Source organism: Sciurus vulgaris, assembly GCF_902686455.1.
Source record: "Sciurus vulgaris genome assembly, chromosome: 5".
NCBI classification, from domain to species: domain Eukaryota; kingdom Metazoa; phylum Chordata; class Mammalia; order Rodentia; family Sciuridae; genus Sciurus; species Sciurus vulgaris.
In genome coordinates this window covers 127,871,252-127,886,546 of record NC_136465.1, presented here as the reverse complement: position 1 = coordinate 127,886,546, position 15,295 = coordinate 127,871,252, and the positions used below count along the sequence as shown (strand labels likewise).

The 15,295-nt window shown below is 38.4% G+C and overlaps 1 protein-coding gene across 1 annotated transcript in view; it reads right to left on the bottom strand.

The window, feature by feature from the left end:
- The window catches only part of HMGA2 (high mobility group AT-hook 2), a 122,963-nt gene that overhangs the window by 93,595 nt on the left and 14,073 nt on the right, over positions 1-15,295 (bottom strand). The gene's annotated exons all lie outside the window — the stretch shown is intronic.

Here is a 15,295-nt window from a genome sequence, read left to right as displayed (position 1 = left end):
AGTTGTGTCTTTTTTTTTGTTTTAGCTAGAGGTTTAGCACATACAAACAAGCATCTAAGAAAACAAAAGACCAAATGATTGATATAGTACTGGTGTTCTGCAACATAGCTTTTAGTTCTCTAAAAAAATTTTATTGGCTTTCAGCTACACTGAAAATGAAAATGAGGTATTTTTAGGTCTATTCATTCCCCCTATGAATAAACTGGCCCTAACAAATGGGTTCAAAGGGAAGAATTAGTCCAGAAATCATACACAAAACAGTCTATAAATCTTTCCAATGTGTTATCATAACAAACTACAAATATTGGATATGATGCTCTATACTTAATGAAATTCACTGCAGTTTCTCTTTATGTGTTACAAACACCTGCCTGGTTCTAAAAATGAGTTTAAAGTAAAGAAGACGTTATGGATTGAACTGTGTTTCTAAGAAGATATGTTGAAGTCTTAACCCACCTTGTATCCACGGATGTGACCATATTTAGAAACAGGGTCTTTGTTAATATAATCAGGTTAAGTCATTAAGGTGGACCTTAATCGAATATGGCCAGAGTCCTTACAAGAGAAGAGACACTCGGACACACACACAGGAAGACACCATATGACACAGTCAGAGGGGAAAGTGATGTACCTAAAAACCAAAAGAACTCTGAGAACTCCCAGCAACACCGAAAGCTATGGAAAAAGGCACGGAATAGATTCTTGCCTACAGCCTTCAGGGAGAGCATGGCCCTGCCAACACCCTGGTTTCAGATTTCTAGTTTCCAGAAGTGTGAGAGACTAAATTTCTGTTGTGTTAAGACACCCAAGCCTGTGGAACTTTGTCACAACAGCCCTAATAAAATAATAATAATAATAATAATAATAATCATACAAGGGCTGGAGGTCTAGCTCAATGGAGCATGAGTGAGATCCCAGGTTCAATCACAACCACCAAAGACACACACACACACCACCTAATACAGAACCTAGGGAAAGAAAGAACTGTGGTCAACATTACAAATGGAAAATCAAGAAAGGACAGGTGAAGCAAGAGGAAGCCGGTCATTAAAGGGAAAAGCAGTGGACTAAGAGTCAGGAAACCTGGTTCTTGTCAGAGCTAATGAGGTTATGTGACCTTAAGCTGGATACTTAATTGCTCTCAGCTTTGATTTTGTCACCTGTAGAACATGAGAAGATTCTGCTATAGCAGCTTTAGACCAACTCTAGGATTACATTGGGAAAATCAAGCACCAAACAGACATTTTAGTAGTTTTGAAATTCACTGTCTGGCATAGCTTGGACCTCAGTGACAGACAGCAAGACAAAGGAGCCAACTGCAATCTTCTCTTTGCCACTAGCCATGCCCACACCGGCAGTGTGACCCCATTCATTTGGATTAGGTAAGGTCCAAAGAAGTTTGCTATGGAATTAACAGCAGCCTGTCCTGATAATTTTCCATTCAAATATAGTTCTTTCTACACTTCCAGGATCCTCAAAAATATCTCAGCTGATTAAAAAGTAAGCCTTCATTTAAATAAGATGATAGTTACCACCAAAATTACAGAATGTCACTTGCAATTAACAGATTTTTAAAGTATCAATATGAAGTGTTAGTCCAAAGACAGGAAGAGTAGCTCTTTATATGCCACCACCTCAGCAGATTCAAGATCCAACAGGGCACTGGATCCAAATATACTAAAAGTGTGTTCTCTTAAAGGCCTCCATTATGAGTATATTTAGGGTGTTTTTTCATTATGCTCAAACATCATCATCTTCTTCTGCCTTCTGGTTATCTAATCAAACACGTGGAATTCAGAAGTGACTAGTAGAATGCAGCAGACCTGGGCATGCTCTAATTTTAATGCTCATAGTTTGAACAATGTGCAAATTCAGCTTTTCTCAGCCTGGAGTACAGAACTGAGAGATTTAGATGAACAGGCAGCCATCATTCTGTTCAAGATCTGCATCTCAGCATGGCTTTGCTGTGTGTGTGTGTGTGTGTATGTGTGTGTGTGCACGCACTCTCATGCATGTGTGAGAGACACAGCTGTGACTTCTTTAAGTTAGGGAACCTAATGTTGTGTATTATCCAGTGTGGTATTCCTAAAGGTGTCAAGATGACGGGGTTCTACTATATTTCATCCTAGAGACTGAGACAGAAGTACAACAGGAGAGTTCCCCCAATGAAAATCTGCCCTTGTAGACATTTAAAAATCTGTGTGAAACAAAATATTTCTGAAGAACAAAGATTATTTATCTCCAACTTCAGGACTCTGGAGAATATATCCCAAAGGACAAACAGGTACTCAAATAGGTATGTTGCATGTGGCCTCAGGAAAAGCAGGTGTGTTGCACACCTAGGCCAACTCTTTACTTCCTGGACTCTGAAATTGGCAGAACTCTTAATGCAGTACAAAAGCACAAGTTACTCCAGGCAAGTAATTAGCCGTGTGCCAAGCCCACCTATGATTCTGCTTGGGCCAGCCAGCCCTTTATAATGAGGGAATGGGAAAGAGTAACTGCACAGCCACAGACAGGAGCCGTGGTCCAGAATTCCACTCTCCACGTTCCAATAGCTGGGCCAAGTTCTTGTATGTTTAGAGGAGAACACACATCTCAGTGTCTGTCGTCATGGGACATGCAAAAACTCTTAGACAACCAAGAGTCTTAAAAGGTAGTACTTCCGGTGGTGGAGACCTGAACCCACTCTTGTGATAAAATTGTCTATAACTTAATATGTGCACAAACACACACAAATGAGTTCATGTACACCAGGGGAAATGTGAATGTGATGGGTGGATTTTATTAGTGGCACTATCATAGTTGAGATATTGCACTACAGTTTTACAAAATGTGGGTTGGAGTGTTCGTTGTCAGAAAACTAGTGAGACAGGCCTTCCATTGCACACCGAGTGTTTCATCCACCATACTATCTTAAATCTCCTTTAGAACCATGACTACTGGGTGGTAGAATCTGCATGCGTATGAGACACTGGGTTCTATCCCTAACACTGTTAAAAAAAAAAAAAAAAAAAAGCCACCATTGAGGGGAGCTGGACAAAGTGTACAAAGTATTTCTCTGGGTAGTTTCTTACAATAGCATGTGAATCTATAATTATCTCAAAAAGAAAGATGAGGATAAATTTTCTGGAATTTGGGGTAAAGGAAAAAAGAGAGAAAGGGAGTCTAATTTTTCTACCAGAGAAAGGACAAGAAAGAAACATTTTATTTTTAAAAATATAAATGCATAAGGCTATCAAAAGATTCCTTTCTAACATAATGTTTTTCTTATCTAGGAATTTGGAGAAAATGTGGAAGGCCTTCCTTTTGACCTTTATTTTTAGGGGGTGAGGGGAAGAAGGGAAGTCAACAAAATACAGTATAGGTGAAATACAGAATGTTTCAAAATTTGTGCCGCCATCAGCTATTTTTCTTAACAAATACTTTCAAATGTCACAACATTACACATAGTTTGGAAATGCTGCATTAAGTTAAAACTCATTAATCCTGGAAGAGATCTTCTTATGATTCATGAGCACAGGGAGCCTTGTTGTAAACCCAGTGCAATCATCTGTGTCCTCACACCAGCATCAGCTTTCACCGTGGATTTTAGGTGGGGAACCTAATGCTGTGGTGGCATTCCCAAATTTGGCTATTCCAATTTCAGATCCGGAGAGGGACAGGAAAGGCAACTAAATTTATTGAGCGCTCACTATGTGCCAAGCACTGTGCATTGAGCTGCCTAGACCAGGAAGGGTGGGACCCATGTGCGGTGAGGATACAGGCTCATGCCCCAGACATGACATCACACTGCCACTCTGCCCACTCCAAATCACTGACTCAGGGAGGCCAAAAACGATGAAGTGATTCAATGGCTAAGGTCACAGGCAGCCATGGAGGAAAGGGCCTCAGGAAAGTAGCATCCATAGCATCCCTATGGAGTATGTAGAATAATTGCCAGGGATATTTAACCAAATTCCACTCCAGACTCTACAGACATATGTACTTTCAGCCCCATAAATGAGCATAAAGCAAAACTGAATTGAGGCAACAAAACCAACAGATTAATATAGTACAAATATGGAGAAAAGGTTTTTGCTTCTACATACTCTAATTGTATAATTAATACATTTAAAATTAAGGTCATTAGCATGTATAAATAAATATTCTGGAAGCATTATTATATCCACTCTTTCTTCTAGTGGTCTTAGTCCTCACAGTTCAGCTCTTGCCTCTGGGGCACTTAAATTTCCCACTCTGTCATCCTCTCCAACATCTCATTTCCAGTTCCCCACACATCACTCTTCCATTCCAACCTTCCCCCTTAGAGACTATCTCTGCAGGCATGGCCACTGTCCTCTCCTGATTGCCTGAGATCACTGCGACCTCCAAGATCACTTCTACTCAGCAATCTCCAATGTCCCAGTCAAAGCTCCCTTCTCCTTCAGATATGCTTTGACCACAACATTCTTCTGTTGGAACTTGGCAGTAATTGTCTCAGGAGATGCAGTTCTACAATCTTTGCCTTCAGTGTGCACTGGAGAGATCTCTTCTTGTCCGTCTCTTCACCTCTTTTTTCCCACTTAAGACATCTGGCTCTTTCATAACCTCACCCAACTCTGCACACAAACTCAGTACTTTAACGCTGGAATTTGTTTTAACCTTCCAATCATAAGAGCAGATGGACAGGGAGAAGAGGTAATGTCTCATAACTGCTACAGAGGACAAGAGTGAGGCTGAAGATGGTGAGCAAAGTTTTAAATGTTGTACATATGACAAGAACAATTTCATTCACCTTGTTGTGAAGTATTGAAACATTTGCTGATACTGCAGTCATCTTATGATTGATTTATTGTATGGTGCTTTGAGACTTATAAATTATCTTCTTATGTTATTCTGACCACACCCAGAGACAAACACACAGGAGACATAATTATCATCCCCATTTTATACATGAACAAATAGGTGCAAGGATGTTAAGTGACCTGTCCAAGGTCACAAAGCTAAAAATTTATTGTCAGAAAAGTAGTGAGATAGGCCTTCCATTGCAAACCTAGTGTTTCATCCATCATACTATCTTAAATCTCCTTTAGAATCATGACTGCTGGGTTACAAAAACAGAACCAAGAAAGATCTGGGAATGTTACTGTGGAGAGGGAAAGCTGGCTTAATACATTTGCACAGATTCTAATAATAACGTACAAGGGACCATGCCTTGTGTGTTCAATAGAATTAGACGCTTTAGCTAAAATGACAGGGGAGGCATCATCAGCCTCATTTTACAAAAGTTTAGGCTTAGAAAGGGGGCGATGGCCTAAGGTTAGTAAGGACAATAGCCAAGACTTAACTCCAAACCAGTTAGGACCCAACCCAAATATGCACACTTTGCATTTCCCCAAGTAGAAAGAAGAACATAGCAGATATTCTCTATCACCAAGAGTAAACAAACTAAGAAACATACAAGGAAAGACGTAAACTGATGTGTAAAGCCTGTCACAGTGAGGATGAGTTCACACACCACTTATCACAGAACTCATGAAATCTCCTTTCCAGGTGGCTTTTTTTTTTTTTTAATGCATATAAGGATATTTTTCTTCCAAAGATAATTTCAAGACTACAAAGAAATTAATCTACGCTTGTTCTCCAAATTAAAAGTCTCTGATTCAAAAATAAATAAAATCACAAAATAAAACACCTAGAATTTCACACAATGTGAAAATGTTGGTGTTTGCCTTATGGATACAAATTCCTGGTTTTTCAAACTAGGATCTAAATCATTTATTGGAACATACATAAAGAATAGCAAATAGTAATTCTGAATATATACCACAATGTAATAGTCTCAGGCAGAAAAGTCCTTGTTTAGCAAAAACATATTCAGTCACAAGAGAATTCTTCATACTGTGGCTGTATGGCCAAGCCCTCTCACAATCTTGTTATCCAGTAATGTATATAAACTCACTTGCTTTATCATAGCTAGCAGGAAACAGTGTGGTACACATGTTACAGCATGAAATAGTTCTCAGTGAATACTAAGGACCCCTGAGAAGTTTTGACAATACCAGGAAGATAACAGTTATAACAGTTTATTCCCATACGTTTTAACTTTAAGAAGTGATTTCAATGAACCGCCACTAAACTTAGTGATTTAATAGCCAAGCAAATTATATATTAGACAAAGTCACTACTTCTTGCTTATAAAATTAGGGATTTTAAATGGTTTTATGTAGCTCATTAATTGTCTAAGCAGGATAGAAAGCACAAATTCCAAAACCTGGCTGATTCATTGATACCTGTAATACCCCCACTCCTGCAAAAAAGTGGGCAATCACTGGAAGAAAGGCATTTCTAAAAAAACACAGAACCCACCACTGTCTTGGTGTGACCGTCTGGAAACGAGCATTCTGTAATTGGCAAATCCAAACAAAATGTCATTAAATTCTGTACCATCACCATGAATGGGAAGTGCAGGGGGTGAATTGGGGTTGGGAATGACAGCATCTCCAACCAATACATATGGGACATTTCTGGTCCAAAAATAAAAATAAAAAAGGCAGGAGACTGAAGGGTTTAATCAAGTTCTACTTACTCCTCAAAGAGAAATTTAAGATGTAATAAGAACACAGGAAAATGAAAATGTTATAGATGGCAGCATTATCACAATGGCCTTTTAAACCTCTCTTTGAAACTCCTAAGGTTGCACCTCCAGAAGTCCCCAATGCCAGCTCCTCAGGAGAATGGAAGACCACAGAGATGATCTGTTGCTACCTTCCAACTCCACTCCAGAGCTGAGAGCGGGCCCAGGTGTGCAAATGCCTCACCAGATTCCCATGAGAGAACTCAGGGAACACTGAAGTTGGACTAGCTCAGAGATTAATGCCAAGAAAGAAAAGATAGGGGCCGAGACCTGTAATCAGGAAATTTCACACTAGGATCAGCTTTCGACACGAAGTGGGTAGTATATGTCTTCTCTGACATCAGAATAATTTGGAAGAGGGAATGAAAAAGACTGCAAGACAAACAGGACTTTATGGAACAATACTAGCTACAATCTTATGATTACATGTTTCTCAGTTATTCTTTCACCTCTGCGGGCTATGGTACTTTCTGCTGTGGGGTGCTGAAAATATCTGGGTTGTCTGAGAACTTGGTAAACCTGCCCTTCCCTCATTGGAAATGTGAATGCTCAAAATTCTAGGTCACATCACATTGATACCTACGCTATTCCAACTGCGGAGCACTTGTTGCTGAGGTGACACAAGGTTGGGTCACAGGTTCCCTGATGAAGCCCAACGCTACCTGAAGTGTCTCAAAGTGCTCTTGCTTCAAAATATTCTTGGAAGAAGTCAAAGCAACAAATAGTATTCATTGATTTTCTCCTATTCTTTATTTTTCACAGTAGTAGTAAAAATTAAGAGTAAGGAAATGGAACACAAATAAACCATTAAAATGAGTTTTTGCGCCCCCCCCCACCCACCCAAAATGAGAAACAACTGTAGAAAATTATTTTGTGAAGTTTGGCCAACAAAGCTCTCTTGTGCTTTTCTGATGATCCAAAGCTGTGACAAAAATTCTTTTAAGGTACAGCACTGGAGTCGGTTTTGGAGAGCAGAATACTATTTCCAGAAGTGAGGGAATGGAACACTAATAAAGCACAGGGCTTTTAAAGTTTCTATTGGACCTGGGTGATAGTGGGTAGCAGTTACTTCTCAAGTGGGGAGGCCTCAGCTGGAATTCTAAATCATTGCAAACACTTCTTTGATGTCTACAGGTTGTGCTTCTACACCTACCATAGCCTCTTCGAAAGCACAGAAGATCAGTTTTTTCTTTGTGAAAGCTAAAGAATGTGATGCAAATCCACAGTTACTACTGGAAAACAAAAATTCAAAGACCATGCTTTACCTACACTAAAGAAAAAGTGTCACTTATCCACTAAACACTCATTAAGCACTGTGGTGTACCTGTAACTGCACTGACACAACCACCATGACCTATTGTGTGCTTGCTACTTAACAAGATACCTGAAGTGTTTCAAAATGCCCTTGAATAAGGTTTTTCACAGCTTCCCATATAATTCTTCAAAGCAATCCTATGAGTCAAGAACGGTGATTTCCCTCTGTCTTGCACATGGGAAACCGGGACTGGCGTCAATGACCAACTTGCCCATAAGTGATACCTGAACCTAGGTAGTTTAAGCTCTTAATCACTTTGCTGAATTCCCTTCTACATCCTAATGGCTGAGGGTAAGAAGATAAATATGAAATACTTTCTATCCTGCAAGAGCTCATTTTTAAATACAAAGAGTGGCACTTTTCAGAAATGTTAAGGTACACAATTAAGTTGCTTTAAGACCTAGTGATTTAAAAATGATTGAACAAACAAATGATAAGACCAACATATGTTGGTCTTAAGTCAAACCACAGCTCAGTAGAATTATCTTTGTCCTTCTGATACCCTTTCCCCTCTTCTTCTTAGAGGCTCTATCTGACAATTTAATACCTCACTTTTTAAGTCTGTCTTCACTAGATAAAATTTGACTCAGTATTTTGACAAATCAAACCTGAATACATTTAATATTAGCCTGAATATTTGCTGTGGTGACAAGGAGAGAATGTAACTCCAGGTCCACACCACACCACCAATTCACGCATCACAAGTATATAGGCAAATTCAAATAAGGGTATAGATAACAAAGTATTATTAGGATTTGTAAAGCTATATAATTACTTCTATGGTTGGACTGTGAAATTCTAAAGAGCTCAGAATACTTGAACACTAGTTAAATTTAGCCTCACAATATCTGAAGCATGGAATAATAACCTACCTGGCAGGCTTCAGGGTCTTCTTTCAAGGGTTCCTCAGACCCTGGTCTCCCCAAAGGCAGCCCCTGCCTATTTTGTTGGCCTCGACATCCCCAGGACCTGGCACAATAGACTTAGTAACAGACTTAGCACAGTTCTTCTAAATTTGAATATGGATAAAAGATTCTCTGGGTCAAGTTTAATCTGCAGTCACTCATCAATACTAAGAAAATATGAAAGAGAGACTTCTGTTTACTATAGCATCCTGGAAAAAAAATCCTTCTTAGCTAATATATAAAATCATATTTACTATAAGAATGAATAAATAACGTGTGAAAAACAAACTTCGGTGTCATGGCTGTGTTCAATTATTCCTGAGGACAAAGTCTGTGTGCAGCCCATCAACAATCTGAAAACCTGATGTTGGCTGTTACTCATGTCTCCTTCCCACCAAGCCTTTTACCAGAGCTGACCCCCTGTTCCTGACCCTGCCCCTCATCTGGTGGAGGCGCTAATGAGCAGTGAAGTGGCCAAAGGGCAGGCAGCAGGGGAAACCCCAAAGGAGGAGCCAAGAGTCTCCATCATCTACAAACTCCAGGCAGTCCCTGGATGATAGAGCTGGTTGTAACAATAAAGGATTTTATGTTTTACAACCGTAAATGGTTGACAGCCGTTAGTTATAGACAGAACATTCTGTCAGGTACTTAAACACAAGAAAAGGCATGAGTAAATTAAGCAACCTGCTCAGCAGTCGGTATATAGCTTATACAATGCAGAGGTCCTTGTTTCAACCTGAAATCAAGGTAATAGTTTTGATTTAATCCAATCAGATTGAAATTTTATCAAAAATGTTGAAATATTTATGTCAGCTATTGAAGAATTTAGAATCAAGAATTTCTTGATTAAAAACAACTCCACTTTTGGAATATGGAATAATAATATTTTGTCTATTAACCTAGCCAGAAAAAAAAGGTGGCATATTAACTTTATTTATATACAACATGGGGGCTTCTAATCTTTTAGACATATTTACTTCCATCCATAAATACCTGAATTTGGGTGATGGCAGGTAAATATGATATGTGAGTAGTACACTGTATAAGAGAAGTTTTACATACATTTATTTTCATATGAAATGATCACTGAATTCCATAATATCTGTCATTTTATTAAAGTGATGAGATGACCTTCTTGGTCAGGATTCTATGGATCCAATAGCATGTTAAGAAATAGGTCATTTAACTGAGCTACCTTCTACCTAGAATTAGACACTCCACTATGCGTGGATGTGGGAGGAAAGCCCGTCCTTCCATGATTACAGTTTAATAAGATCACCAGGCTATAGTGGCACTGAAGCTACACCTTGGGATGGCTGGTCCTGTGGTCAATGTCTTTATAATCCCAAATGGTTTGGGTCTGAAAGAGATTGGCCACATGACACTGAATTGGATGACTGAGTGGGGCAGATTATCAATTTCTTTTCTGAAAACCTCATTTAACAGAAAAATTAAAAATAGCACTCCAATATTAAAATCAGCAGAAAGATTAATCTTGAACCAACACTTTACTGATCAAATCCAATCCTTGCTTTCTGGGTATAACTTATGAGTGTTTCATGTTTAATCTTGCAATTTTAAATAATTATTTTAGTAAATTTTGCAGTAAGTTTACCAAAACAAGTAAGACACTTTTCCCCACCGAGGTCTCTTAGGGTTTGGAAAGCATTCCATTTTTATCACAAGATATTACAAAGGAAGGGACAGTTTCAGAAAATATTACTTTCCAACTTGGCATTATATGCATCAGAAAATTCATATTTTAGTTACTGAGCATATATACAAAATCTGTGCACTTTAAAGAGAGCATCTACTGTTTTTTAGAGCATGCTAATTTACAAATTTCTGAGGGGCCTAGGTTTCTTCTTCACACATTCAATTAGCAGACAGTTTTTGATGTTATTTCAAAGTCATTTCTTCCCCTTTGACTCCATTACAAAGTTAGAATCATTTGCAATCTGCATTACTGAGTATCTCTTTCTAAACACTGATGTTAAATTTCAGTTTAAACAAGGAAGTGTTAAATTACAAATGGCTAAAAGTTTTTTAAAAAGCAACAAACATCTGGAAGAGGAAAAGCAATGGAAATGAAAACCTAATGCTTTAGCTTTAAAATTAGATTCCAGGTGCATACTAATGCTTGGGATCTGTGGAAGAAAATCAGAGTTTTAATCAGTCTGGTTATAGTAGATTTTATTCTGATTTAGCTCCTCCTACTCAATCCTCAATTCATCACAGAGATTTCTAGATTTCCACAAAGTTAGAAACAAAAGCCCTTGTTGCCTATCTAAAGTCCTCACATGTTCAACCAGCAAATGAAATCACATCATTTTCCTGTGTATCTGCAAGTTCCTTAATAAAAGAAAGACAACTGTGCTCCAGCCCCAACAAAAAAGAGGTGGGATGGAAATGCGTATTTTAAACTTAACATACTGCACACACCCCATTACAAATAAAGATCAGCAGCAGTACAAGAAAACAGTTGGAATTCTTAGTAACTTTCTAGTGCTCAATTGAAGTTAAAGTTCAGCATTTGGTCCTTGGGTCAATTTCCAGGTCAATCTCAGAATCTCAAGAATAACTTTTATTTTTCTTTTAAAAAAAAATTAATTCATATTGGAGACTATTTCACTTCTGTTGTTAATTTCCTTTCTCAAGAAAATATTCTGAAAACAAAACTCCTAAAGCTCTGATTGTTCTCACTGATTTATTCTTCATTGTCTGGTTCTTGCTTTTTTTTTTTTTTTTCCTTCCAGATTTAGTTGCTTTACTGACATCTAGATGGAGCATTTCATGGATGAGGTTAACATCTTTATTATCTCATTGTATCCTTGAGCCTTAGTTCCACTCTAAAACTTTTTCCAAATATTTTCCATCACTAAACTAGTCATGTGATGAGCTTCCTTTCCCAGGCAAAAATTGAGAATGAAAATATTACACAAATGCAGTTGGCAGAAGGACTGGCTGATGAAATTCCATAGAGGGTCAACAGAGAACCAACACATCTTTATTCGTACATAATGAGGCGAACAGCAGAAATACTACTTTTCAAATTAAACAAGACATGTCCCCAAAACTCCACTATTAGAAGGTGTATAAACTGTAATGCGAAATTTTCCCCTTATGCGAACAGACTTAAAATGTGCTTTAATATCCTTTGTAAGTAATTCTTAAACTTGATATTCAGTATAGATACACAGAAGGCATAATAATACCATAAAGGAAATTTGGTTAGTTTGGCATGTCATTTCACTCTATGTGGAACTACTGGTGGTTGTAATGAATGAGAGCTTAGACTATAGCTGATATCAGTGTGAAAGTGTGCAGTGGAATTAATCATAATTTCTAACATGTATTGAGTACTATATGCTGTACCCTTGATTAAGACCTTTGCATGCACCCTCTCACAAGAATTTAGTCCCTGTAAGAATTCTGAGTCATGTATCTTTTGTAGATGAAGAAAATGGGCCAATTAAAAGGTCATGTAATTTGCTCAAGATTACACAGTTAGCCAACTGATAGGTCAGAATTTAAATCCTAGTCATCTGAGGTCAGAGCCTGAGCTCCTAACTATATTAAAAAAAACTGGGCTCTAGCTGATATCAAGGTCTGAAATATAATTCTACTGGGGTGGGAGAGAAATACATTAGTAACATAAATAGCAGAAGTGTACTTAACCAAATCTAGTTAACCTGCTCCCTGGATCACTGGATTAGCCAATGCTCCAGCCCTTCCAGAAGCCAAGATTGATGCCAGTTTCTCTCCTATACTTACATGTTCTGGTTAATCGGTTTTTGATTAAACTCCCAGTTACCAATCCTAATTATATCAGATGAGACGGTTACAGTGTAGATACTTTTTTCCAGGCCTGTTACATGAATCTGTGAGAGTTATAGCATGTGGTTTTAAAAGCAAAAGTACTTTAACATAAAACAATCCACAAGAATAAAAGGGGAACCATCTGGCTTCTAAACCATATACCTAGTAAATCTAGTCAGTTCCAAAATATATCTCCAACTCAAGGAAATCAGTGAATGACACTGTTGGAAAGAATTGAACTTACTATAAAGTACAAGCCTGTTTCCTATGGAAAATGCAATGATTTATTTCTTCAGTGCAAGCTTTCCAGCAAAGAACACCACTGAACAGCCTGGCTGTGACTGCGTCCCCCCAGTCACCAGCAGAAGATACACAAGCAAAGAGGAAACACGTTGTCTAGAAAAAATACACAATTTCCTTTTATTTCCCCTTCTAAGTAGAACAGCTCTTCTTGGGGGACCAAATCAGAGACTTGTAACAATTCACCACACAAAATTTTCCATTCTCACAGCCAGCAAAAATTAGAAACCAAGACAGTCAATGAGGGTGCCCAGCTCTTCCCAGAAAGGCAAGGGTCTCTGTGGTGGACATCTCCCCTGGGCTTCATATCAGCATGAAGACCAGATGTCTAGAATCCAGGTTCCTCCCAGATAAGCAAGTTTCCCATTAAGAAAAAAAAAAATTGAGACCCTTTAATCTTGCTGTATATTTTACGCCAGCTTAGCTGGGTGAGGATGAGTGGTGGGAAACGAAGGCATAAAGATAGTTAGGTGTAAACTGGAGGACTCTGAAATACTAAAGCAGGTTGAAATTCATTCACTGGCCAGTTGTGGAGTTGTAGAAGACTGCAGATAAGAGCAGGGCATGAATACAATCTTTGCAGGTTAATTGGAGAATATTATAGCCCAAAGGTAGAAGAAATGAAATGCAGAGTTAAGAGACCGATGTGGGATATTTGCCTGGTCAACTTTCTTGTGTGTGTGTGTGTGTGTGTGTGTGTGTGTGTGTGTGTTGTTGGGGACTGAACCTCACACATGCTAGGCAAACACTCTACCACTGAGCCACACACATTCCCAGCCCCATGCTAACTTTTATTTTATTTAGTTTAGCCACATTAATCCTACGACTTTGAAGAACTCATCTATAGTCTATTATGTTGTCTATTAGAACAAGTCTTTCATATTGATCAGTTCAATAGGATGGAATATCTTTTCAGAGTTCTGATGCTTAGAAAAGAGCAGACCTATATTTTATGTTTTCCACTAACAACTTAATGATCAGTATGCTCACTACAGTATAACAGAAATGGCACTTTTTAACTTCTAAGCTGATGTCAAAAAGGTCTTAAATTTTCTCCTTGGTTACCAGAACACTCTTTCTTGGAACTATGCATGCAGATAAGAAAACTGACTTCCCTGAGGCTGTCTAGCTAGAAAGTCCATGTGCACATGTTGTACTCCCGGACATACCCAGTCTTGTGGCCAATTGAAGCACCACACCTATAAGTGAAGAAACCTCCAAATTTCAGACCCAAAAGTATTGGGAGTTGTCCCCTGATGCTTAAGTCCTCCCAGGTGAGGCCCCAGACACCCTGGAGCAGGGACAAGACTTTCTGTTCTTCCCTGTCCATTTTCTTAACCCAAAGAATCCAGGAGCATAAGAAAATAGTTGCTTTTTTACACTATTGTTTTAGAACAGATTATTAAGCAGTAACAGGTAACTGGAACCACATGTACAGCAAGAGAAATGATAAACCCAGTGGTTACAGAATCCACACTTGTAATGTGATACTTAGTTCTGGGTGACATATTTCAAAAGATTAAAAAAGCACTTGGAAAAGCATAACAAGAATGTCCCCTTATGGGGGGCAATAATGAAAGAATTGGAGATACTCAAACCAAAAAAGAGAAAAAAGAGTTTGTGTTAATTGTCCTCAAGTATTTGAAGAGCTAGCATGTGAAAGTGAAAATAATTACTCTGTATATTCCCAGTGGAGAGGCCTGGAGACAGTGGGCAGAAGTCAAAGGGAGTCAGATAGAAGACTCTAATGTTCTGAGCTTTCCAGGAAGGAAGAGGCAGCCTTGAGAGACAGTGTGTTCCCTAACACTAGAGGTGATGGGCATAGGCTGGATGATCACCACATGGTGGGTAGTTTCGAAGAAAATTCATTTATGAACAGCAGGATGAATGAAAAGCTCTTACATTAAGGTTACACTGTAACACTGAGATGTTTTTAATCTAAAGAGCATCCTCTTTTCCTTGTGCTAAGAAATCTAATCCCAACACATGTGGAACTGAAAAAAAAAAAAAAAAAAAAAAAAAAAAAAAACAAAACCAAGATGAATCAATTAAATGAAAGGCAATACCAAAGTATAAATAGAAAGTGATGCAAAACTCAAGAGTAGAAGGGAATGGCAAAATAACAGGAAAACATAATCGAGCATAGCAGGAAACTTCAAAAAAGGTAGAACACCGAGAATAAACCAGGGAAAGGGAAGAGGAAAGTCAAGGATTCCACTTATAGAAAATACTGGGTACAGAGGATGCTTTTACCTTCTTGAGAAATGGTTTTGCCTAATTTTAAGACTATTTTCTTCGATCAGTGGGCAAGATAGACTAGAAGTACCTGGGTAACGT